Source organism: Alosa pseudoharengus, unplaced genomic scaffold, assembly GCF_046254945.1.
Source record: "Alosa pseudoharengus isolate Yale_2024_CS ecotype anadromous, Long Island Sound unplaced genomic scaffold, YU_APseudo_1.1 YU_APseudo_1.1_scf_9, whole genome shotgun sequence".
NCBI lineage: Eukaryota > Metazoa > Chordata > Actinopteri > Clupeiformes > Clupeidae > Alosa > Alosa pseudoharengus.
The window spans coordinates 13,529,940-13,556,072 of NW_027468881.1; the positions used below are offsets into that span (position 1 = coordinate 13,529,940).

The 26,133-nt window shown below is 48.2% G+C and overlaps 1 protein-coding gene across 1 annotated transcript in view; it reads right to left on the reverse strand.

Moving 5' to 3' along the window:
• Window positions 1-26,133, reverse strand: part of agrn (agrin) — a 224,918-nt gene that overhangs the window by 196,350 nt on the left and 2,435 nt on the right. The gene's annotated exons all lie outside the window — the stretch shown is intronic.

A 26,133-nucleotide genomic window follows, 5' to 3' on the forward strand; every position in this document is an offset into this window, starting at 1 on the left:
TGTGAAAAAAGGCAGGGCCTTCTGCTTCCTATTACTTCCACATCCTAGTATTACCCAAACACCAGCCTGGAGCTCTGGAGACCGCGGAGCTGGAGAGCTTCCAGCTACAACTGGATCTGTGGGATATATACGGGATATGGCCTGAAGCCGTTGTGATTGACACCAGATGGGGACCCCACACTGCCAGCCTTTACAGTCCACAGCGTCCCCCCCCCACCCCCACCCCACCTTCCCAGCACCACAAAACCCAAACCCAAAAAGAGGTGAGATGAGGTCTCCGTCGCTCTCGGCGGGGGCCGCCACTTCAGAGGAGAGCCCGCTTCCCGGTTCAGCTGCAGGACACAGCAGAGGGGGCAGGCTGGTGGGCAGCAGCTGTCAGAAGCAGGATCCGCAGAGACAGAGGTTAACGGCACTCGACGGGGCATCCAGTGGTTGCCGTTGTCCAGGGTTACCACTCCCTCAGGCAGCGGACTTCAGCTCTTTTACATGAGCAGCCTGCCAATGCCTAATGCTGTGGTAGGAGTTAGAGCGAGCGACTGAGTGAGTGAGTGTGTATGTGTGTGTGTGTGTGTGGGTTGGGGGACCTGATGTTATGTGGTTGTGGTCGTAAGACTATGGTTAAAGAGGGGAAGGCTCTGGGGTTTGGCAGTGAACTTCACAGTCAGTTAAACTTCCTTCGCTCCAGGAGGGCTGTACAATGCTTGTTTTCGGTGGGAAAAAAGACAGTTCAGGTCTGGGAAACAGCGGTGGTATGGTGTGATGTGATGTTGTGGTGTGGTGTGGTGTGGTGTGGTGTGGTGGCGTGGTGGGCGACTTTCATTATGAGTGTTCGAAAAAAGAGGCCAGCTGCCTTGTGTGGGCGTGTGGCCGAAGTTTTGCAGCAGAGACTAATGAGCCCCGGTGGTCTGGGGGTCCGAGAGGGTCATTAACGCACATCAGAGCCGCCAAGCTCAAGGGGCCTAAGCCCCACACCGCACTTGAGCCTGACGGGACGGGGCAGGCCGAACACCCCCCGGGCCCATGTACTACAGGTGAGCTCCACGCTCAGACAGGCGTGGGGGCCCCGGGATAAAAGACCTGCTCTGTAAGGGCCACTTAGCATGGTGTATTTTACAGGCCCCCCCTTGGGAGTTCTGGCTTGATCTGTGCGAGTGATCCACAACCAGCTGGGGAATTGGGGGTGGGCGAGGGTGGGGTGGAGGAGTTGAGGGGTTTGAGGGGTTCATCTCCTGAGTGCACAGGCAGATGTGAAGCCTCTAGACCTCCGAGCCTGACAGTGACTGACAGGGAGAATGAGGCGCACCGGTGCCAGTGAAAGAAAATCAATCAATGGAAAGAAAAGGCTTGGCAGTGGGGTCGTCTTGCTTCTCCTTTCTCCATGCTTTATTTCTGTCTCTCTGTCGGGAATAGTTTGGAGCCTCTCCCTGTCTCTCTCTCTCTCTATCTATCTCTATCTCTCTCTCCCTCTATCTCTCTCTCTCTCTCTCTCTCTCTCTCTCTCTCTCTCTCTCTCTCTCTCTCTCTCTCTCTCTCTCTCTCTCTCTCTCTCTCTCTCTCTCTCTCTCTCTGTCTACATCCTGTCAATCCTTCAGAGGCGTCTTCGGCTTGTTAGTGCATCGTTAGCCCTCCCAACCATCACACCCTGGCCTGCCGGGTTCAGGTCTGGGTCTGGACGGTCCGTGCGTCTGCAGAGCCACTGATGGGTGAGCCTAACCCAATGCAGCTGCTGCTCATTACTGACCGTAGGAGTGAAGCCAGAGGAGCGCATTACAAGCCCCAGACAGAAGGGGTCCTTAGTCGTCCATGACAATGCAGTTATGGACCGGAGTGGACATGCGCCACGGCTCCGAGAAGGAAAAGGAATGCCATCTTACAACAGGGCACTCCGATTTCAAGTAATCACTTTTGAACAGCTGCCGTGAAGTCTGGTGATTTATCCCTCTGGTGCCCGTGGAGAAAGACGAAAGACGGAGGGGGAGAAAGTGGAAGGACAAGACAAAGGCACAACACGCAGGAACGGTGCCAAGTCGGTGGGCGTGAGAGGAGGAATACTGCAGCGGACAGCAGAATGTGAAAGCAACAGGGGATCTCCATAATTAACACGCTATCATAAAACACTGTTTTACTAGATAGGACTAAACGCACACACCCGGCAAGCCAACTGCTCCTGTTACATGGAACGCTTTATACATACAGAGAGCATAACCATATATATAATGTATCCAGGACCAGATTAGCTTCTTTGGGATGTAATTGTATTGTGTACATTTGTACACTGGATTTTGTGCTATTTTTGGGAGTAACTGCGTGTTGCACCTGTGACGAATGCAGAGGCCTGTCTGAATTCATTCAGGCTCACATTTCATGGTAAATCATTAGCCGTCGGCCTTTAACAACGGAGCCTCCGTCTCCTCCCTGCCTGTTTTCCCAGTCAAAGTTCACCTTGTGTGTCTCAGGAGACGGAGGAGGGGCCGACCCAAGAGCACACACACTGAGTCATTCCTCTGCTCCACACACACACACACACACACACACACACACGTACACACACAAAACACCACTCCGCCTCTCTTCTCCTCCACTCCCCTCTGTGATATACCTTCTCATCAGCTGGCCTCTTATCAAAGCAAGTTTGTTCTCAAACGCTCAGGCCATCCAAAAGCTAAGCAAACATGTCCGTCTACAGAGCTCTGGTCCATAGAACAAGAGGAGAAAAGAAGGGACCTAATATGCAGAGGCTATTGGGTTTATCTGGCAGAGAGGGGCTACTTTAAGTGTATGAAGAGGCAAGCAGAGTAATAGGTTGATCGATCAGCCTGCCGCAGATATGGACACACTGGCTTGACTTCAACAAATGCATGCCAAGGAGAGAGTACAAAAGCTCCATTATCTGTCTACCACCAACTAACGCGCAAGCGTCTGCAACTCATCACCGCAACTGTGTGTGGCAATAAACAAGCTTGACCTATGCGCGTGTGAAGTGAATAGGCCAGGTAAGTTTACAAATCCCGCATGCAGCAGGGGCCACCTCACACTGGCCTCTCCCATGTCTGGTCTACCCACATAGCAATTACCACTGACTTGCTAGACCCCACAGTGTTTCTCCGAGCTCTTGCAGCTTTTGCGGCGGGACCCCATACCAGCTGTTGTTTTTGTTTTCACAGACGCAGAGAGAGCATCACTGGAATGAGATAGAATAACAAATCCGGAGCCCGCTATTCCAAGCTGCGGTCTTGTAGTCGTCACTCCCAGCGTCCCCATACATGAACACTACCGTCACGGTGGCAGAGGCCTATTATAACATCTGGCAGCCGCATACTGCGTCTTGGAACACCTCACAAATGTAAATAGAAAGAGCCCAGCAGGTGTGTGCATAGTGTTTTTACGGTAGAGAGGGTAGCGTTTCATTGTCCTGCGCTGCACTGTTGTCTGGCTCTTTGTTGGGGCGCTCCCTCGTCCCTGTCTCCAGTCCTCTGTTTGCCTCACTCATCTGCACCCACTGGGGCTTTACAATTGACTCCCAGTACAGAAGTTTGCTTTTGTGCGTGGCCTACCAGATGGAAAAAGGTAGGAGAAGAAAAGGGATGGGTGAGGGGTGTGTGTGTGTGTGTGTGTGTGTGTGTGTGTGTGCATGTGTGTGGCGGAGGGAGGGGACCCAGGACTGCAAAGCCTCCCACTACAACCACTCATTCAGGACTCGGAGATGCTCTTTTTCAATGTCCTCCCTTTGTTCTCTGCCTTTTTTGTCTCCCTCTTTCCGTCTCCTTTCTTTTTTCTCTCTTTCTCTTCTCTCTTTCGCTCTCTCTCTCTCTGTATTTGTCTGAAGCACCTGTGTCCACACCAAAACGCACAATGCGAGAGCTAAGCCATGCAACAAAGGTACCAATTTAATAAAGCCTTCCACTAACCACATTTTGGCTTTTTTGTGTTTGAAGTTTTCACAAAATGAGCCATTAACGTTAGCTAATTAAGGGTCTCACAACGGGACAAATTTAAAAACCGTAAATTACCGGTCTACAATCCATTGCAATGTTCCCTCCACACTGCAACTGCCTGGGTTTTAAGTTTTAGCTAGTAATTTTGAATTCAATAAAGCAAGCATTTACAAAAACGAGGCAGCACATTATAAATGTGTGCATTCACAGACTATTGCTCACTACATAGTTCAAGCCGCTCCTTTGTCCTCATTCACTCGCCAAAAGCCAGCCATCATCCTTAGCAAGGCCATTCTTCAAGTTCCATCCTTGTTCCCTTCCTTAAGAGGCAAGGCACACAGAAACAGTGAGAAGCCATTATCTCTGAACTGTTTCTGTCGGCACCAGCTATCTTTCGCTGGGATTGGGGGAGTGGGGAAGCTAGCGCTGCCACTGCCTCAGCCAGCCTCCTCTTCCAGCCCCCTCTGCCTCCAAATGAGGCACCTGTTCTCAGCAGAAGCTGACTCCTGCCGTGGGCCTGCCAATAGACTCTCTCTCTCTCTTTCACACACACACACACACACATACACACACACACACACACACACACACACACACACAGAGGGAGCCCATCCAACGGTACCACCACACGACAGCCAGGAGTGCAGTGGCTCGTGAACGCACGGGGAAGGGGGAAAAAAAAAACAAGAAAGGAGGGGAAAAAATGAATGGGTAGGAATTTGAAATATGTTCAAAAGTCAACAGAGCCCCTCAGTGCTCCGCTAAACGGATTCTTTGGGTTTCATTGTAACTTTCAGTGTTGCACATCACAATCAGGCTCTGCAAACACCAGCCCAGGCAGGCACTCCGCTGCCCTGTGGAACACTCTGCTAAATATTTACCAGAAGAAGCAGAGTTGGGAGGCAAAGTGAGACAGAAAAGAAAGAGTGAGAAGGAAGAAAAAAGAAGGAAAATGCTTTATGACCAGGGTCTGACTTGGTGTTAGGAGGTGTCCTTTTCAAAAGAGCTTTATTCTTTCATGGTGGGTTGCGGACAATGCTGGGGTGGAGCCTGGGGTTTCAAGGGGTGACCTAAGAGGCCAGGCCAAAAAGGTAAAGAATAACTCCCCTACACACACACAGACACACACAGAAACACACAAAACATGTCCTGCGCCACACCTAGACAGCCAGACAATGATTAAAGGATGGCCCTCATGTTACAGGCCTGATATACCTTGGTGGCAATGAATGGAAGACAAATGAGAAAGTGGGAGAGGGAGAGAGACAGAGAGTGAATGAAAAATAAACAGTCACCTAAACGACTTCAAAAAGACCCAAATGCCCAGCAATGTGTCACGATCTCCAGACGATTCCTTTCAAGTCCCAGTCACAGTTTCCTTAAAACCAGACAGTTTTAAATGAGACATATATAACTGGGTGAATAAATTCAGCATGACCTTCAAAACAGGCCGCTTAGTGCTGGCTGGTGCTTTTTAAGCTCATCGGCAGGGCCAGGCTCCCATATTCATGGCTCTTGAGTGATTCCATTAGGGGAGGCTGCTGGCGGGACCGGGACGCGCTTATTGCTAACTTGGACCCATCCCCAGTTTTCTCGACTCGCCCTCTCCCCTGCTCCTGCGTTTCTGCAGTCAACTGCCCTTGTCAGCTGCGGGCATCTCATTACTTAAGTGCCAAGTCCTCGGCGGACGAGTGAGCAAGCGAGCAGGTACCACTTAGCTGGCGGGAGCCATGCTTGCATGCTAATGTGAGGTGGGTCGAAATTGGGCATCATTACTCAGATCCTTGGGTACGTCATGGAAACAAGACAGTATGCGGAGTCTTGATGCATATGGGAATATGGATGTCTTGGGGTTACTAGGCTTTTTTTTGCCCTTTCACAGGCACTTAAAGAAATCATATTATCCTTCCCTATAGGGTGCTGCCAGGATCCTGGAAGCAGCATTTTTTTTTTGTTGTGGTAATGTTCTTTTTGTCCCACGGATGTCACCATAATCTGATTATAGAAAACTTGCATCTGATAAGGCCACTCACATCAGAGTCACTGTCATGGCAGCCCTTTGAGCGAGGCCCCTGAAAAAAAGCTTTTTATGCAGCAGGAAGTGACAGTAAGAGTGGGGGGTGGGGGGCACTGCGGGCCAATCCGTCAAGCTGTGACGGCCGATGGATCCGCAGTCTCTAAATGGCCTCGTCTCACAGCCCATCCGTCTCCCGGCTGCCCGACTGAAGTTTGGTCTTTGTGTACATATCTGCAGCATTGACTCACAGACATACATCGGCTGCTTTGAAGATCCCCCCCTTCTCCCCTGATAAACAGATGAGCAGATTTCAAAGATACCTCTTGGCTCACTCTGGCTCACGATCTTAGCCTCTACACTCCTCTCACCTCTCGTCCTCTCCGTTTCTCCATTTCACCTCAGCCTCAACTCTTTCAACTTTATCTTTCGAACATACTAAACAGAAATAAAGTACTACTATGCGGCAAGAGTTGGCAGAAAGTAAAAACCCCTATTAAATCCCTGTCATTATTCAGAGAGTAGCGCCCGTCTTTTGAGACGTTCTAAAAAGTCCAACAGGCTGATGAATTCTTAAATAGCTCCGGTGCAGAACCGCCGGGAGTAGCACTCCAGCTGCCTCTACCTCTGCTGTTGCGTCTGCGCTCCAGGATTAACAGAGAGGAAATGAGCATCATCAGAGAAGATTACACTTAATGTGGTCTAGATGGAGCACCTTGACACGCCAACGTGTCCATTAGGGAAAAAAGCCAACGACCAAATGAGAGAAGAAATAAAGGAGGGTAAAAACACCTCTGGCTAACTGAGCGTTAAAAAGGCCTCATTTGCCCCCAAATCACCCCATCTTCTGGTCCCACCCCCGCAGCCTGCAGTAAAAGGAGGAGGGGTGTCACTTAATTTGGGGGCTTGTGACCGCCAACCACACCCCCCCCCCACCCCCCACCCCCCACCCCGGCAGGGGGCCTTGTGTGAAAACACTGCCGGAGGTGATATGCAACGCGGGGCAAAAATAAACAGCAGAAAACGTTTATGGGACAAGCGCCTCCACAAAACACCTCAGAGTCCTCGGAAAACAGGTGTCAAACAGACACGTTGGTGTGCCGTGGAAAACCGCCCATAGCTCACGCCGAGTTATAAACAATATAACTCATACAGAAAATCATGATCACTGGCGTCTGTCTGTGACCACAGTTAGTGAGCAATTCTACCACTGCATCACGGTGGTGAGCCACGTTGAGAAAGGCGACACCACTTGGACACATCGCCAGGGACAGCTGCAATAACACTAAGACGCAATAAAAGCTCGAGGAATAATGGCTGGGTATCGGCTCCGGCACCACTGATTTCAACCCAAATCCACCCAGAAAATGAGTGTAAGCACCACAACCACCATGCCGTCTGCTGCTCGAGACCTCAGCGAATTCTCCACTCTATAGCAAACTGCTGAGCCAATGCAGGTTTGGATGTAGGCTAGTGTTCGGTTGGTTGGTCATCAGAGCTGCCAACTAAGCAAGGACCCCCTCCCTGAAAAGACCTCATTGTACTGCTGCTGACATTTGGCCAAATTTCACCTTGGGATCAATTTTGCTGCACTGTAAATAAAAAAAACAGTGCCATCGATGCACCCAACCTTGCTGCAGGCTCAGGTTACACTGTTGCGAGGAAGGAGCCCACTGGTGCAGAGCCGGAGGGAGGCGGCACCCGGGAATCTATCTTCAGGAATGAGTTCACACTGTCACCGTGAAGTCTGCGAGACCGCCGAGCTCTGGCCAAACCCCCGAACGTTAGAGAAAAATAAACACGAAATCCAGGGGACATTTGGGACGGCACATTAATGACATTCCCAGATGATGCCGAGCCCACAGTTGCAAGAGAGAGCCAAACAGCACAGCCAGTGGAGGGAGGCCACTGGCAGGGAGCACTGAGATGTTCTCACTTTCTCTCTCTTTCTCTCTCTTTCTCACACTCTCTCTCTCTCTCTCTCTCTCTCGCACCTCCCTTTCTTTTTCACCCTCTCAATTCAATCCTGAGCTTGTGTCCATGCCAAACATTGAGCAACTGTGCACCCCCCCCCCCCCCCCCCCCCACACACACACACACACACACACACACACACACACATCAAAGGCTCACGCTGTTTGTGTACAGAGGCATTTACAAGCTCTCTCACTCTGTATACTAGTCTAGCTGACCTTCTCCTACCAACGTCCCAGACATCCTCAGCAAGAGAATAGAGACGATAGGGGCAGGGAGCAGCACAACACAACTATCCGCAGAACGATTGTGCTAATGTGGGGAAATGTGGCCGTATAGTATCATAATGCTTTCTCTCAAAGCCCCCTTTGTGATTCCGGTGGTCAGATAGCCGCTCTGTTTGAACTTTGCCTCCAAGCAGAGCCAAAGACTGCCAAAAACGCTTATGTGATTATTCTAAACTCAGTTCAAAGGCACTGCCATAGTGAACAATGGAGTAGTTCTGCAAAAATGGCCCACCATTTGTGGTAGGATTCAGGAATAAGAGTGGGGGCATGTGTATCAAAACGTATTGTTAACCTACCAGCTAAACAAACACGTATATAACCTTTATCTATTTTGTACTCTTCCTGTGTATGTACTCATAAAAAATCTCAATCTCATTCTCAAATCTTAGGTATGGCAGGGAATGATTTCAAGTAAAGGAATGCAGAAATTCGCCAAAGCAATAGCTATGATTTCCAGTGCAATAACTCCATTCTATTTAAGAGGAAATCCCCATGAAAAATCAGCAGAAAGTCAGCACTCTGCCTCTGTGTGTGTCTCTCTGTGTGTGGAGGGAGAACAGCTCTCCTCTTCCACTCTGTATTATATCCTTTGGGTTATTTGGCAGCTCCTCCTGGAAGACACATGTTCCAGCTCTGGGGTCCTCAGAGATGTCTTCTGAATCAAACTGACCCCATTACTGAGGAGCGCTGGCAGCCAAAAAGGAGCCGTCCAATGCCTTGCTTCCGGAAACAAAACATGTGTGTGTGTGTGTGTGTGTGTGTCTGTGTGTGTGTGTGTGTGTGTGTGCTTGTGTATGTGTTTGACTGTATGCGTGTATGTGTGTTGTGAAATCTGTTCCCAAACACCAAAATCTCCACAAGTTTTTTGATGAGATAAGAGGGGCGAGAACTTTGTCAGTAGCCTTCATGCCCTCTCTTCTGCGGCCAAGCTTGGCCTGGCGAGCGGCGGAGGCGCACTCAGGGGCGAGCGTTCACGGCCCGGAGAACAGCGAAGGATTGTGCTCCCGGCCCTCTCGCCCGGCCTCGGACCGCTCTTTACGCTTTGATGAGCAGGACCGCAACAATGTGCCAATTCTTCAGAGCCACTCCGGTCCCACTCCTTAATCCCCCCCAACCCTTCTCCGCTGAACTTGAGGCTGCCATGTGTGTGTGTGTGTGTGTCTGTGTGTATGTGTGTGTGTGTGTGTGTGTGTGTGTAGGGGGGGGGGGGGTGAAGGGTGAAGCCTCCACTAATCTACCCTTTCTTCCCCCTTTCTCTTCTCTGTGCACTGTCACCGCTGGCTCACCCCAGTGAGCAAGACCCCCTCCGCAATGGCCTAGGTGTGCCTGTCACTGCCATTGTCCAGACATCAGCTCAGCAGAGGGACCAGTCGGGGGGGGGGTCTAGACTCTGTGCTAAGGTCAAGGAGAGGCAGAGCGAGGAGCGCCATTTCATCTCCTCGACTCTCTTTGAGTTTCTTCGCCGAGGGTCTCTCTCTGGGTATAATCACCGCCCAGAAGAAAGGAATCAGACGGTTGGATTTAGTTTGGGATAATGACACTCAGAGGCGTGCCGTGGAGAGATGGGGTGCCGCGAGCCGCGAAAGCTCTCCGGGATGGAGAGAGCAAGCGAGCGAGCGTCTGTTATTTCAACATTTCAATTCTCGCCATTTCACAGGACAGAGAGCGCTAGATTAAAAGAGAGCGCTCGTTCTCGGGGGAGCGCAGCTTATTGCGAGGAGTCACTTTGTGCGGGTGGCTGGAAGATACATTCACTCTCCACACCCGCCCGCCACGTTCCATTCCCTCAGCTGGGACAGCAAATAGGATCTTATCACATTTCTCCAAATCTATTTTTCTTTTTTATTAAACAACAGTGGGGAATGAAGCCCTTATCGCAGGACAATAGAGCCTGCAAGCTGAACAAAGAAAATACACACACACACATCACATACTTAAGTTTTGTTTGGGGAGGGTCTCTTTTCAGATTCATCAGGGCAAAGGACTGTAAGAGGGGGATCTTCTGTGTGGGGTAGATATGATGTCAGGTCCTCCATGTGAGCTGACAGAGGGAGTAAAGCAAGCGAATCGAAAACACAACACCTGCCTGAAGGGCTGGGAGAATTCCGGCGGGTCTAAAACCACTCGCTCAAGATGTGGATCGTCTCGGGGTGTCAGAATACTGCCTCCCTGCATTAGGCTAGAGTGTCTGGTAGATAGTCTCTGGAATCTGGTAGATATAGTCTCTGTGTGTGTGTGTGTGTGTGTGTGTGTGTGTGGTGGGGGGGGGGGTTAAAGAGATGCCCTATTTTGGTCGCCTCATTTTTCATTTGAATAAGAGCCTGAAGGGAAACAGATGGAGGAGAACAGGACGGCCGGGCCCTGAATGGAGAATTTGAGTGGCAGGCAGAGAACGGGCGGGTGCGAAGGAGTTCATTATGTGTGTGTGTGTGTGTGTGTGTGTGTGTGTGTGTGTGTGTGTGTGTGTGTGTGTGTGTGTGTGTGTGGGCACAGAGGGTGGGGGGCCCTTCCTGCTACCACCGATATGAAGTCTGGGCCCTTTCAGCCTGGGCTACTGTAGAGGGGCGCTCTCCGCTCGACACCGGGTCAATTATTCTTTTCTTTCCCCGAGAACAGCCGCCTGTAAAGAGGGTATCTCAAAAAAAAAAACAAGAGCAGGGAGGAGACTGAAGGAGGATGGAAAAAAGTGAGCGAAGATTATAGAGAAGAGAGGGAGGGAGGATGGAAGAGACAGAGAAGGAGAAGAAAGGAGGGATCACTTGAACTTCACTCCATTGTCTCCATGTAAATACTCCCTGATCAAGATTCCACCAGCATTCTGCCAGTGAGTGCCATCCACACAGACAGACAGTGCAAGAGCTAAACAGAGAAGGTGAAAGAGAGAGGAGGAGAGGCAGAGACAGAGGGAGAGAAAGAAAAAGAGAGAGAGAGAGAGAGAAAGAGAGAGAGACCAACAGAGAAATATTGTAAGCTCAAAAAAGCCTCTACTAATACAGAAACAGAAACATTCCACAAAGGCTACTCTTTTGAACATTTCAACAAGTTCCATCCTGTGCACAAGCATAGCCCCACCAAATTGCTTGAGCATCAGCATTTATTAATATTTCAACTGCTTCTTTGTGCCGTTACGTTTCCAAGGAGGTTTGTGTGCGTATCACAAAGCAAATCGCTTTCATGCTGACACGTGGCCATAGCCAAAGGTAAGGAGAGGAAGAGGGCTTTGATGATCAGAGAAATCTTTGATGACTAAAGAGGCTTGATGTGGAGCTCAACGCCACTGCCTTAGGAAAAGGGAGCTGCGTTAGTCTCCGTGACCCACAGCTTGCCTTGCCTTGCTGGGGTCCTGAGAACTGAATGGTGGGTCCTACTGCTCGGATGCCCCCTCCCCCTTCCCCCTTTCCTAGAAGGGTCACCCTGCAGTCCCCCAGCCAGGTCATCTGTCTCACATTGTAAACCAGGAGCTGAGCACATTCCTGCTGCCACCCTCCAAACAAAAAAAAAAACAAAGCAAAAGAAGCCTGAGAATAGAATAGAAACAACGAAAGACAGAGAGAGAGAGAGAGAGAGAGAGAGAAGGAGAAAGAGAGAGAAAAAAAGAATAGGATGGCAGGGAGAAACACAGATGGCAGGGTCCCCTAAAGTGCTTGTATGACCTATAGCAGGTTGAGAGGTTGGTGCAGTTCAGCAACTTAACACTCCCATGTAACATACGAGACTGAGCTCAGGCAGCTGTCAAGTGTTCACGTCTCGACATGCCTCGCCGTGTCCCCGCACCACAGAAAGCAGCTAGACATTTACAATAATCCATCAAAGCACAACAGAGCTTTTCCAGCAAGAATAAATATATGGAAAATCCCCTTTGGCTTCCAAATTAAGCCATGTTTCCACTGTTCCCATCCAAGCAGCTCTATTCAACCCTGGCTAAATCAAACATTGCATAACCCTCCTCCAAAAGCCTGGGGAACAGCAGTTGGGGGGGGGGGGGTTGTTTCCCTCCACTCCGCAGCACTTGCCATTTTGGGAAGCGGGAGTGTGTGGACGAGGGAGCGCGCAGGCACCTACCCGTGACCTGACCCGCACTGATCTGCCCCAGGTGGGCCGTTCACAGGGGTAGATTGACCTGATGCAGCGCGGAGGAGGCATGACTGATTTATCGGGCTGTCGGCTATGCGAGCAGATAAGGCACGCCTGCACCTAACTGACCCGCGTGCTATATAACTCTCGAAACAGGGAGGAACTGAGGGGTGGTGGTGGTGGTGGTGGGGGGGGGGATTCCACAGGAACTTTGAAAGGATTCCCGCTCATCCCTGGATTAGGAGGGCAGTGGCTTGTAAAGTCCAGTCCCAGGGCCTTCGAAGAGGTGCGGAGAATGTGTCGTGGGGAAGCTGCGCTTAAACATTAGCTATGCACCCATGGCCAACGCTCTTACTGAACTGACAGCGGTTGGGCTCTGGGGAGTCATCTTCCATGGAGGGAAGAGTCTGGAGAAGATTTCCTCCAAAAGTCAGACAGGGGTTTTATGTGAAAGGTCAAACACCAGTGCCACATTCGCTACACTCAACAAATATTTGTAAAATGCCAGGGGAAAAGATATGAGATGACATTTTTCTACAATCGACTCAGACCTATTCGCTTGTGTTAGAACTTGTCCCTTGTTGCAGGGCATGGCTGCTTTTTTTCCTTCCTCACTCTTCAAGTGCAGTATGAGTAAGTCCTGAATAATAAAGCCTGAGGTGAAGAAAATCGATGTTGATCTCTCGCTCTCTCCTTTCACCACTCTCTCTGTCGCACTCCTTCTCCAGCTCCACCGCAATATTTTCCACTCACTTCTCCAGGTATTACTGCCTCCCCAAGAAAATCACTAATCCAACCAAGCACATCCCTTTGACTGTTTAGAAGAAGCCCAATCACTGAGTGATTCCTTTACTTTAAACAAAAGAGCTGAGACAGTCGTTCTGGGTTGGATCTGTCTTTTATATCCCAGTGCCACTGACTTAAGATGCAGGGCCCACAGTGGGACTGTTAGGCCCCTGGCAGTGCTCTTTGATGCCAGCCATCCCTTCAGGCGAATGGCTCCGGGAGTGCCGCCGCCCCAGTTACATGACTGGGAGCCTGCTCGCAGCTGAAATCTGAATCAGCCTTTCCGATGCGCTGGCCCTCGCATCACAGCGATAACCCACAAGGAAACGGCACAGGATCGATGCGGGAGACAACGGCAGGCATTGTCCGTCATTAATCGTTCAAGTCGGCTTACGTCTACAACAATAAATCTTAGTCTGGGTGTCTGCGAGTATTTATAAACAATGACAGTCTGAGCCCTATCCTCTTGTACTCTTCCGTTCCCTCTGATGAAAAGATGAAGGGAGGCCCTTTATGCAAGGGTGTGGGGGGTAGGGAGGGGATGGGGGGAGGGTTTCCTGCACAGCTGGGCAGACGTAGCACACGTGAAGAAGCCAAGAAAACACACGCAACCGTAAAGCGAGGAGAGGTGGAACATCGCAGACATGGTCTGAGGACTCTAGAACCTCACAACCTTGTGAGAGTGAGTGAGGACAACCCAACATCTCCTCCCTAACTGCCCCCGCAATAACTCCATGACTTCATCCCAGCATGGATAATAAAATACATAAGCACACAGACAGAGAAGACAGGGCGAGTGTGTGTGTGTGTGTGTGTGTGTGTGTGAGAGAGAGAGAAAGATAGAGAGAGAGAGAACAAGAGAAAAAGATGACCTTGTCCTCCAGGTCTTATCACTTACTCTACTGCCCACACCATTTCAAAGCAGTCTAACAAACACACACACACTACAAACACACAGCTGTGTGTGTAATGTTCATTCTGCTAATCAACATTAGCTTGTACTGTATTGCACCTGAGAGCTGTATCAAACGCTGGTGTGGTTTGGGAAATGGCATTCTGAAACACCCTCAAATGAAGTGTACACCTAACATCCAAAGACACTAATAGGCATTTTCTGAACAGACAGACAACAATACTCCAGTGCAGCCTGAGCAACACGCCTGAAAGCACTCAGCAAGCATGGGTGGGGTTCAAAGGCCGGCTTCTAAGTTTAACTACACCAGTAACTGACCACAGTTCCCCTCCTTCAGACGCGTAATCAGTGGGGCAGTGATGTCCTTCCTGGCCACTAAAGCGGAAAAATGGCAGCTCTCTGGTCACAAGAGCGCAAGGTTCATTTCGCAGGTCTGTGCATACAGAGAAGCTATGGGAAAGGCTTTTGCGTATCTGTGTGAGCATGCCGAGTGTGTGATGGGGAGAAAAGCAGAGACAGACAGCGACAGAGGGGATTAAGAGAGGAGATAGCAGGAGATAACCACAGTAGTTATCTGTTTACGTGTGTGTAGTTCAAATCAACCCCGTCACGCGAAAGACTACACAGATATGTCTTCACACTGTAGTTCATGCACATGTAAAACTATAAGAGTGTGTGTGTGTGTGGATGTGTAACAATATCTGTGTTATTGGGGGGTGGTCACAGCGATACCTTCTACGTTTGCCTGAGAGAGCCATGACTTTCTTGCCATTGTTAACTAAAATAACAGGAACCCTGGCTGACTTCATTCGAGCCAGGCAGATCTCACAGCTCAAGGGGCAAACCTCCTGGAGAAGAGAGGAGAGCAGAGGAAAGCAGAGGAGAGGAAAGAAGAGATTATGGAGAGGATAGAAGAGGAGAGGAGTGGCACATTCCTCGGCCGCACAGTAGCCTGTGCATAACCACAGGCAACCTCGGCAGCCCGCGTCCCCGTCCAGATAGGACGCCGCCAAACGCTCCACTCTTAAACCCCCCTCAGACTCCTCCTTTTATTAACCCGACTCGAGCCAAATTCCAAAAGCTGTAGATACGGCCCCAGAGAGATGCAGGCAAACCCCACATTATGGATTACAGCTTTATTCTAAAGGCCATGCCCAAGCATAATACCAGGCCTGTCACAAGAGTTAATTGAGAAACTGAAGAGGTAAGGGAAAAAAACTAGGTCAGGCCTCTTTTGTGCTTGACGGAGACTTGGGGATGCACCTGGTGGTTATTACACTGGCAGGTTTACTGCTCCGGATTCCTCTATAATTACAGGTATGCGCAGCAGCCCCGGCCTCACAACATGGCACAACACACACACACACACACACACACACACACACACACACAGAGAGACACACAGACACACACATACACACACACACATAGACAGACACTGCGTAGGGAGTGTGGGAAAGAGGCAGAGGAGAGCATCTTAACCTCTCTGAGCCCCTGGCTGGACCAAACACAGAGCTCCTCTGCAGCAGCCGCCATGCAGCCCACGCAGCCACCGGCAGGTCACATGGGTCACTCCCCGCACCGTGGTCACAGGGAGCGTGGCGGAAGCGACAGAGACAAGACAGATGAAGAAGAGAGAGGGGAAGAGCGCTGGAAGTGGGGTCCCGGATCTTTCCATGAGTGTCTCTGAGGATACCCTCCATCACACACACACCCCCCATGAGCAAACAGCAGCATCAACATCCTGGAGATAGAGGCAAGTCTGGAGAAGCTCACAGTGGGCTGATAAGAGGCTCAGTCGACCGCCACATGTGGCTCACTGAATTCCACATCTGACAGGGGGGGGGGGGGCTCGGAGCAAGCCGGCTGTCATGGTGGCAATCATCTCACTATCATCATCAGGCTACACATTGCATGGGCTGGGAGCATGTGTAGCCATGGAGACAGCATGCATGCAAGAGTTCACTGTGAGCTTGAACTGGCAGGTGCCTGACCTGGTTAATTAGTCACACATACATAGAAACACACACACACACACACACACACACACACACACACACATACACACACAAAGAGACAGGAACAAGAACCTTACACAGTAGGCCCTTGTTTAAATATTTACCAATAGCAAGTGCACACCCCTTTGCGCTGTGATTTAATCTGTAACTGGCTTCTTCTCAGCATGTGAGGAATGAATGAAATCTGAATGACTTCATTACCATTCTCCTGTCCTCCTGCTCTCCTCGGCACCCTGGGTAGTGGTTTGCTGCTGCTGCTACAGCCAGAGAGAGAGAGAGCCCACACAAACTCTCAGCTCCCCACACACCAGGGTCTTGTTAACTGAGCAAACAGAGTAAAAATGCATTGTTTATCCCTGGGTGAACTTTTGACCAGAGGCCAGTTTGTTTTCTGCGAGATACGTCCAGACCAGCCCCTTGTGCAACCACCTCATTCCTCATGCAATGTTGTTCTACCCCTTTCCTTGTAATGTGTTTGTAGTCAAAAAGAGCAGACATTCATTTTCATTGTGCTTTGTCATGTTTGTTGTTCTTCATAAATAGATGTGCTTACTGAACTGAGAAATAGCTTGGGCGTGTGAGGGTATTCATTATTTTTGACAAGATTGTATTACACATCCCCCACATAGCCTAACCATTACACACACACACACACACACACACACACACACACAGATACACAGGTCCGGTCTGTCAACAGGCAACCACAACCTCAGATCAGTATGAGGACACACCGTTACTAGCGTAAAAGGAAGCGGTTCTCATCCGTGACGGCCGCCTGCCTTTCATCTGTCTGACGGAGGCTTCCCAGACCGTTCCCAAATGCCTCCCCCCGCGGCCATTTAATTACAGTCCTGCTTTCTACAGCACTCAAGCAAAACATCAACTTCCCTGGTCCCTGACACAGAATTCAACGCCCAAATGCAAAACAACAATTGCCCTCCCTTATCCATTAGAGACACACCATTTGTAACCCTCCTTCAAACACACTCTTGGATTTTCTTCATTTTTCTGTGACTAAAACTAGAAGCACACCTTTTTTTTTTTTTTTTTTCAACAATTTATTTATTGATTTTTCAAAGCTTTCAAAATACAGGACACAATTTACCTTTCAGAATTACATCCCACTGGTGCAAAATCGTAATTATCATATACAGAAACAAATTCTAAATCCCACCCACCCACCCCACTCTATTGCCCTACATGAGACTACAGGACACAAAGAAGACGCCAAAGTAGATTCTTCAATAAATAAATAAATAAATAATAATAATAATAATAAAAAATAATAATAAAACAGACAACAAAAAAAAAAGTGTGTTTTGGGAGGAAGGGAGAGGAGGGGAGGGGGGGGTGTTGCTCTCTGCTATATCATTGGGGATATGACTTAATCTGCATCAAGGGGTTCTTGTAGTGAGTCATAGAAATCCATAAAGGGCCTCCAAACCTTAACAAAGGTCTGTGCAGACCCTTCAAGTGTATATTTGATTTTCTCCAATTTTAAGAAATATAGAACATCTTTGATCCATTTGGAGAACGATGGTGGTGTGCGTTGTTCCCAATTTAAAAGGATCAGGCGCCTTGCAAGGAGTGTGGTAAAAGCAATGACTACATAAGCTTTGTTTGGTAGGCTATCACGGGATTCCACAGGAATTAAACCAAAAAGAGCGCAAATAGGGTTAGGGTCAAATCGCGTTCCACATCATTTCACTAAAAGCATTAAAGATATTCACCCAAAAGCATGAAAGGTTTGGGCAAAGCCAAAACATGTGTATTAAGTCCGCAGGTTGGCCCCGTGCATCGTGGACATAACGGTTCGATACTGGGATAAATCTTTGCCAATCTGGCATTGGATAAATGTACTCGGTGAACCACTTTCATCTGCATTAAACCATGCAGAGCAGATGTGGATGATGTGTGTATCAAGTCTAAGACAGAGTCCCATTGGTCCTCTGTTAAGACTATCCCTAAATCTGTGTCCCAGGCTCTTTTCAAATGTGCAGTTGTGTGTGGGTTAATGTTACCAATACAATTATAGATCTGAGATATTAGCCCTTTACGGTCTGAATTGAGCTCAAGGATACAATCATAGTGTGTCTTTGTGGGTTTATCTGGAAATGAGCTAAAGGTTTTTTGTACAAAGCTCCTGATCTGCAGATAGCGGAAGAAATGAGTCTTGGGTAGGTCATAGGTTTGTGAAAGTTGAAGGAAAGAAGCAAATACATCTTCAATGAACAAGTCTTGAATTGTCCTGATCCCTTTGTTCGACCATGCAGTAAATGTTGCATCTATGCAGGAGGGAATGAACATATGATTCGACTGGACCGGGGAAAGGATGGAAGCTCTCTGAAGCCCAAAATGTCTTCTAAACTGAGCCCATATTCTTATGGAGTTATTAACGATAACATTTGGACTAACTTTGCTGCTAAGCAGAGATAGGCCTGCACAGACTATTGAGGTCAGATTGTCTGGGCTTGACGCGATCTCCAGATGTACCCAATCAGGCTTTTTTCCGATAGGAATATCTTCCACCCAGTGAATTAACTTCTGAATATTGCATGACTCTGGAGTTGGGCCTTGCCAATCCGACTTGATTTGTTTCCCCATATAAAAGGTATAATATTTTGGTCTATTTTTGAAAGATTTTTGAATTAAAATGGGTATGTTTTGAAAAAGATATAAAAACTTAGGTAGTACTATCATTTTAATCAGGCTGATTCGTCCTGCTAATGACAACGGTAAAGAGGCCCAACGGTACATGTCTTGTTTACATTTATTTAGCAGACCAGTGAAATTGTTTGTGAAGGTAGTTGAGAGATTGAGAGTGACCTCAATGCCCAAATATCTGAAGCCTTCTTGGACCCTTTTAAAGGGGAGCAGGTCAAGGGGAAGTGCAGCTGCTTTCGAGTTTATCGGTAAAAGTTCACTTTTTTGTAAATTTAGCTTATAACCAGAGATTCCCCCAAATTGTTTCAGAATATCAAGGACATGAGGGAGTGATAGAGCTGGGTCAGACATATACAGAAGCAAATCATCTGCATAAAGAGAGACCTTTAACTCCTGCTCCTCTCTCAGTACTCCCTTAAAGCCATCACAGAGTCGAAGGGCAATTGCTAAGGGCTCTATGGCCAACGCAAACAAAAGGGGGGAAAGAGGGCACCCTTGTCTTGTCCCTCTTCCCAGGGGGAAATATTTAGATTTAGTATTATTCGAGATAACAGCCGCCAAAGGGGCTGAGTAGAGTAGTTCAATCCAGGAAAGGAAACTTTCGTCAAAGCCAAACCTCCTGAGTGTGAAAAATAGATATTTCCACTCAACCCGGTCAAAGGCCTTCTCCGCGTCTAGAGATATTACTACTTCCGGGCGCTCCGACCTGGCCGAGTGGATAATATTAAACAATTTTCTTAAGTTTGAGTAGGAGTGCCCTTTGATAAATCCTGTCTGGTTAGGTGAGACTATCTCTGGGGCCAAATTTTCCAGACGTCTTGCTAAAACTTTGGATAATACTTTGAAGTCCACATTTAACAATGAGATAGGACGATAGGATGAACAGAGCAATGGATCTCTATCCTTTTTTGCTAATAATGAGATAGAGGCCTGTCTTAGGGTCATAGGCAAAATACCAGATGTGCGTGCCTCACTAAACATCGCTTGGAGAACTGGAGCAAATTGTGGAGAAAACTTCTTATAAAATTCAGTTATGAATCCGTCAGGCCCGGGAGATTTACCATTTTGCATTGATTGTATGGCTGCAATTATCTCAGAGGTTGAAATGTCGGCATTTAGGATATTATTTTGCTCCTTAGACACAGCAGGCATAGTAAGGCCTTCAAAAAAAGCCTCATTACTGTCGGTATTGCATTCCGATGTGTAAAGGTCAGAGTAAAAATCCAAAAAAGCTTTGTTTATGTCGTCATGATCTATCAAGATCTGTCCTGTATTTGACTGAATCTTTGTAATAGAGCGGGAGGTCGCAGCTTGTCTAGCTTGTCGTGCCAGCAGTCTACTCGCCCTGTCCCCATATTCATAAACGTTATGCCTTGATTTCAAAAGAAGACATGTAGCCTCATCAGTGGATAAAAGGTTAAATTCAGATTGTAGCCTTAAACGCTCCTTGTAAAGTTCTGGGTTTGGGGACTGGGCGTATTTTGAGTCAATATTAAGTATTCGTTGGCAAATATCAGATAATTTGGATTTTTTTACTTTTGACATTTGTGAGGAGTATGCTATAATTTGCCCGCGTATATATACTTTCAATGTTTCCCAAATTGTTGCATAGAAGCACACCTTCTTTATCTGTCATACAACTCGCAAGTTATGAGGAAACACTTCTGTCTAATCCAAAGGATCTTACTCACAGGGCCGGCCGATACCTATCAGTAAGGGATGTGACCAAACCCTGAATCACAGATTTACTGCCCTCCCACTGAGAGGCTGGAGGCAAAGCCGGTGACCTTGGGACTGGCAAGGCTGGTGATTAGCTGCACTGACCACGACAGCTGTGCACCCTTTCACACCAGATCCGGGCTAGAATGCTGTCACGGATCTCAAGGAACGCGTCTCCCACAAAGCCCTGCACTTTCCCGTCTCCGCTCGCCCCCTTTGTGTCTGGAATCCGAGAGGTTTTCCAGTTCACTACTCCTCCAAGCCCGGAGAGCACGGCGGCCAAATCTGTATTTCCTCTCTGAAAACAAGAGTTTAATCGTGTCTTTGAAAGAATCTCACACCTCTCTCTGTTTCTCTGTCTCTCCTTTCTGTCTCTTTCTTTCTCTCTTTCTTTTTTATGTCTTTTGCTTCAGCAGCAGCTGAATTCAAGGCTCTGCGTATAGAGGGATAATGCCTAACTCAGGTGCAGTGCAGAGGTTGGGTATTTCCCAGGAAGTCAGGCTTAAGCAGCAAAGCAAACATAAAGTCTTCCAGAAGTTAACTCTCTCATTACACTGTTCACCACTAAATCTCTGAACGAGGGGCATATCATGACCAACAACTCTCCCAACTGGCGGTACACTGGAAAGGAGGAGCGTCAACAACTCCTCTAATGAGTCCTCTATCAATAACAATATTTAAAAATAGAGATGGGCTCCTCAACCTCTATTTTGTTATGCAATAAAGCCATTGTAGACGAGCAGCCCTTCTCACAAGGGAGACAGATCAGACGTGTGATCAGATGATTTTTACCAAGTAATGAATCAACTTTCCCACCAGTGGAGATGTTCCTTTTGGGACAGCACTCATCACGTGTGAAGTGAAGGAGACAGAGAAAGTCAAAGCCTCTTTCTGCTTCTTGGTATGTCAAGGCTTTGTCAGTAAAGCCTTCATCAGCATTCCAAGCAGGTGTCCCTCTTTCATCTTTTTTAAACAGAGACTAGGTAGAGATAGCTGGCATCCAGGTACACCTCTTACACAGCCAGGTACACAGCCATTTGTCCACCTCTTTTCCCCACCACTAGCTTCCCGAATTCCAATCATCTCCTCTCCACCAAAGCCCTAGTCCTCCACCGCCTCCAGATCCACTTGCTGCCAGTGCCCTCAGCCCCCTACCTGCCCCCACACCCCCCCCCCCCCACACTCCACCTCAAGCACTTCAGCAGGCACCAACCTCACAAAACCCTCTCGAGAGATGCCAAGGGCCTGAGGGTTCGCCAGTGGGGATTACTGGCCCCCCGTGGCTCCACGCACAAAGAGGCATTTGTGCGTTACGAGATGTAATACCGACACGAACCCCACGGTCACATTGAAAACTATGAGTGGAGCACCAGGAGTGTTTTCTGGACTGTGTTTGCTGGTTGTTATGAAAACTGTCCTCACCATCGAACAGGCCCATGTAAAATGGACGTGGATATACGAGCGCTGTTAAACAACACATGTGAGAGTAGTCTGTAACAGCCCTTAATCTGTTCCTTCTGGTGGGCCAGAACACCCACACATGTAGAGGTCTGGCTAGTGCGAGTCCTGAAGAAGAAGAAGAGGAGGAATACAAAGACAAAGACAACAGCAAGGCTGCTGACATGTGGCGACGACACCACCACCTTTTTCATCAGGGCTTTGCGTGCGGCTCATGAGCCAATGCCTGAAGCTTCGCATTTTCATTTAAGTGAGCAATTTTGGACATTGCGTGAAACGCTCTCTGAAATCCCCGGGCCAAAAAGCTGAATCAGGTTAGAATAATACATTTAATAAAACTCTGTGTCTGTGAGAAGTCCCCATTGACATGATTCTCATGCAGGCTCTATTCAGAAATCAATTCTATTCAAAAGAGAAGGAAACATGGAGGAGAGGAAACCCGGTTCCCCTTTCCATTACGCCTTATCTATTAATCATTACCTTCTTAGTCAGGAACCAGATCCAGGCTTGGATGTCAGTCTGTGTTAGTGTATGTGTGTGTTTGTGCGTGTGTGTGTGTGTGCGTGTGTGTGTGTGTGTGTGTGTGCGTGTGTGTGTGTGTGTGTCAGTCTGACTCTCTGTAAGTATAGTGTGTGCTATGTGTCTTTTTGTGTGTATGTGTGTGTGTTTGTCTGTTTGTGTGTGTGTGTGTGAGAGAGAGAGAGAGTGTCTGACTGACTCTCTGTATGTGTATATCGAGTATGTGTGTAGGTGTGTGTGTGTGTGTGTGTGTGTGTGTGTGTGTGTGTGTGTGTGTGTATGTGAGCATGTGTGTGCATACTGTATATCTATGTGCCAGCCTGTGTATGTGTGTGTGTGTGTGTGTGTGTGTCTATGTGTAGTGAAATCCCAATCCTGCGAGGTCAGCCTCCTCCCTGCACAAACAGTTGGAACAAAGCCGCGTGCTCCCAGAAGGCCGAGGCCCGGCACAGTGCGGTCTGCCGGAGCCCCACTGGGGGACACCCCGGGCTCAAACACGCGGAGCATTCCACAGGACAGCCTGCATGCTCATCATTACCCAGGACCACCTGCTGACAGCCAGAGAGCCCTAGAGGCCTCCACTAAGCTAATGGCCTCCGACACGATGGGCAGAACCTGAGACGGGCCCCATCCCTCACACACACACACACACACACACACACACACACACACACACACACACACACACACACGAGCGAGAGAGAGATGGAAAGGGGGGGGGGAGAGAGTTGGGTGGGTGAAGAGAAAGGGATGGAGAGATCTCAAAACATGGCAGAGGAGTGTGCACAATGATGTTGAAGAGCAAAATAAAACCGCCTTTGTTAGCCTGCGGTGACAGAGCAGGGGATGGGAAGACTGTGCTGGCATTAAGTGGAGTTGAAAAAACAAAAAGCAGCTGATAAAAAATGGGTGCGATAGCATCTACCCAGACATTCAACACCTCTCCATCAAGGGATGGGCTTCTCTCGCTCTCTCTCTCTCCCTCTCTCTCTCTCTCCCTCTCTCTCTCTTTCTCTCTCTCTGTTTCATACGAACATGCATTCATTCACTCTCCCCCAACTTCTCTACTCCTCTTCCCTCTGTTACAGGCATGCATAAACATTAACATTAGCATTCATTACCACAGGAAACAAAAGCCTGTAGTGACAATATAAATTCTTATCCACTTGGCTCTGTGTTACTGCAACTGCATCGCAATTTTTGTCCTAGGGTACTTCACACTAATATCAAAACCCCCTTGTTTAACAGATCTACAAGCTGAGGTGTAATCTGACAATAGTTTGGTTGATTCTGTTCTGCAAACATAGCCACCAACAACAGGAATGGCACAACAAGTCTTCACTTGCCAACTTTGCCAAACAAGCAAACATTTGGTTTGACTTTTAAGTTGAAATCCAAATCTCTCCTTGACAGTGGGATCTAGCAATAATCACTCATCCTTTCATTGATTTATGAAGTCCTTGTGTGCGCTTTGGCAGTCAAAACAGACAAAGCAAACACCAGGTAACTGATGGAAAACCAACTGGCTCGTTCTGGGAAGGAGGTGAAAATGAGGACACTTTTTACTGAGCGTATTTACTGAGGGCCGAGTAAATAGGCCTTGGGGCTACAGCACTTTAGGAGATGAAAGCATTAGCTAAGTGATTGCACGTAAGGAGCTGGCCTGGGGCCTGTGGCACTGTGGGTCTGTGGTAGAGGCCGGTGAGAATGCGATGCCTGGAGGTGTCTCTTCTGTGCCTTGGCCATGCTCTCTCCAGGCACAAAGTGCCAAGCAAAACATCCTCAGCATTCCAGCCCACACCTGTACCAGGAATTTTTTCTCTCCCTCTCTTTCTCTCTCTCTCTCTCACTCTCTGACACAGACACACACGCCTGTGTCTCAAAACCCCTCCCAATCTCATCATTCGTGGTGACAATGAAAACACAAAGCTCTTTTTTTCCTGCCTTTTGGCAAAGGGTTTTTGACAGCGCCGCTCCTGACCTTTCCAAAAGAATCTCTGAAATTTTCCTCGCTATCTACCTGTCAGAGGTGAGGAGAGAGAAGAGGATACATTGTTCTCCCTGACAGGTACAGTCTTGTTCTTGCTGCACTATCCCCCATAGACTGCCTATCTCATTCATGCCATTTGTACAGGACCTGGATACAACCCAAGGTTAGATTTTTTTTTTTTTTTAAATGGCACTACATTAAAGTATGTTTATTTTTTGGAGTGATATATAGCCTAATTATGGCATGACACCTAATTCACTATGAGCAAAAGTAAACGAGCTAAAGAATGAGCCTGATAAAAATGCACCGATTTTAGAAAGAGCTAAAAGCATGTGTATTTACCTCAGGGTATTCATCTGATCCACTGTGAGACATTTGTTACCATTTAAACATTACATTTACATAATGTCTTTCTGGTAGAGACAAATCTGAGGGTGACAACAGTAGAGTGAAGAGAGTGCAATTCATTTAACAGGGTATGTTATCCTAGGTGATAACAACAGCATTTGTTTTCCGGGGCATAGCACTTAGCCTTTTATATGCTCCTGTGAAATATGGCACTCCGCTGAATTGCTTCTTAAACGAACCACTTCAAACTGAAGCAAACCACAACAAGAGAACATACCCGAAGCAGTGTTTGACTGAGCCAAGAAAGTCCTCACTCCAGAGCAAGAGCAAGGGAAAAAACTGGGGATAACGGAGAAAGAGAGCATAAAAACTGCAAGCCAAATACTGTTTCGTGCCTGGACAGACAAGCAGAGGAATTTTTATGTTTGTGCCAAATTCTACTAAACACTGCAAACAAGCCGGGGCCATTGGAATCACCTGCCAAGCAATGGACAGAACAATGAACCAGTGCTGCTGAGAGCTGGGGCCCTCGGCAGCTTTGATTGGTCCACTGTCACAGTGGAAGACAGAGAGAGAGAGAAGGAGAGAGAGAGAGAGAGAGAGAGAGAGAGAAAGAGAGAGAGAACTTCATGCTCTAAATTTCGCCTGTCTCTGGTTTCCATGCCGGCTTACAGTATGTGTGGTAGACTCGAACTTTGAATGGCTGCCAGCATTGTTAAGAGAGCGGGCAGGAGCTGAGCCGCAGTGAGCACACTCAGTCTGGCTGGTACAAGGGCTCGGAGAATCAGTCCTGCCCACAGCAGATGTTATGGCATATCTAGGATTGGTGTGGCCGCTACAGTGTCCTGACTCGTTACGAGGAATCTCCTTTAAGCTAGCCATTCAAGCAAGCTTTCATGCCCCAGAGTTTCTGCCTTACCATTTTCTTTATTTTTCTCTCTCTTTATTTATTTGTCCGTTTTTACTCCGAAACACTGTCGGGAATCTGGGACTGCAGCTGGTTTAAATAGATTGCTTGTCCAATCCCACCCAAACTCAGGAAGCCACTCGCACAAAAAAACTATTTTTAAGATGGCATATTTCTGAGTGTGGACCAGCCTAATTTATTCATTCTGTCTTAATGTCCATTTCCTCCTGCTGCCTCGGCAGCCCCGGCGTGGATAAATTTAGAAGTGTACTGGCTGGGCCTTTTTTTTACTGCACTAACACTTTGCCTTTTAAAAGGTGAGAACAAGGGGCAAATGTGGCAGACTGTGGGAGACTCTGATAGCAGTAAAAGGCTTTGAGCTGGAGGTTATGTGTTAAGATTTTAGGAGCTCTCCTCTTGACTTCATAAAACCATACCCCCTCAGGGCCTGAAACCTTCCCAAGTTGGTCACTTTGCCTGGAGAGCATGGCTGTCAGCTAGTGAATCAGCAAGCAACCACCTTC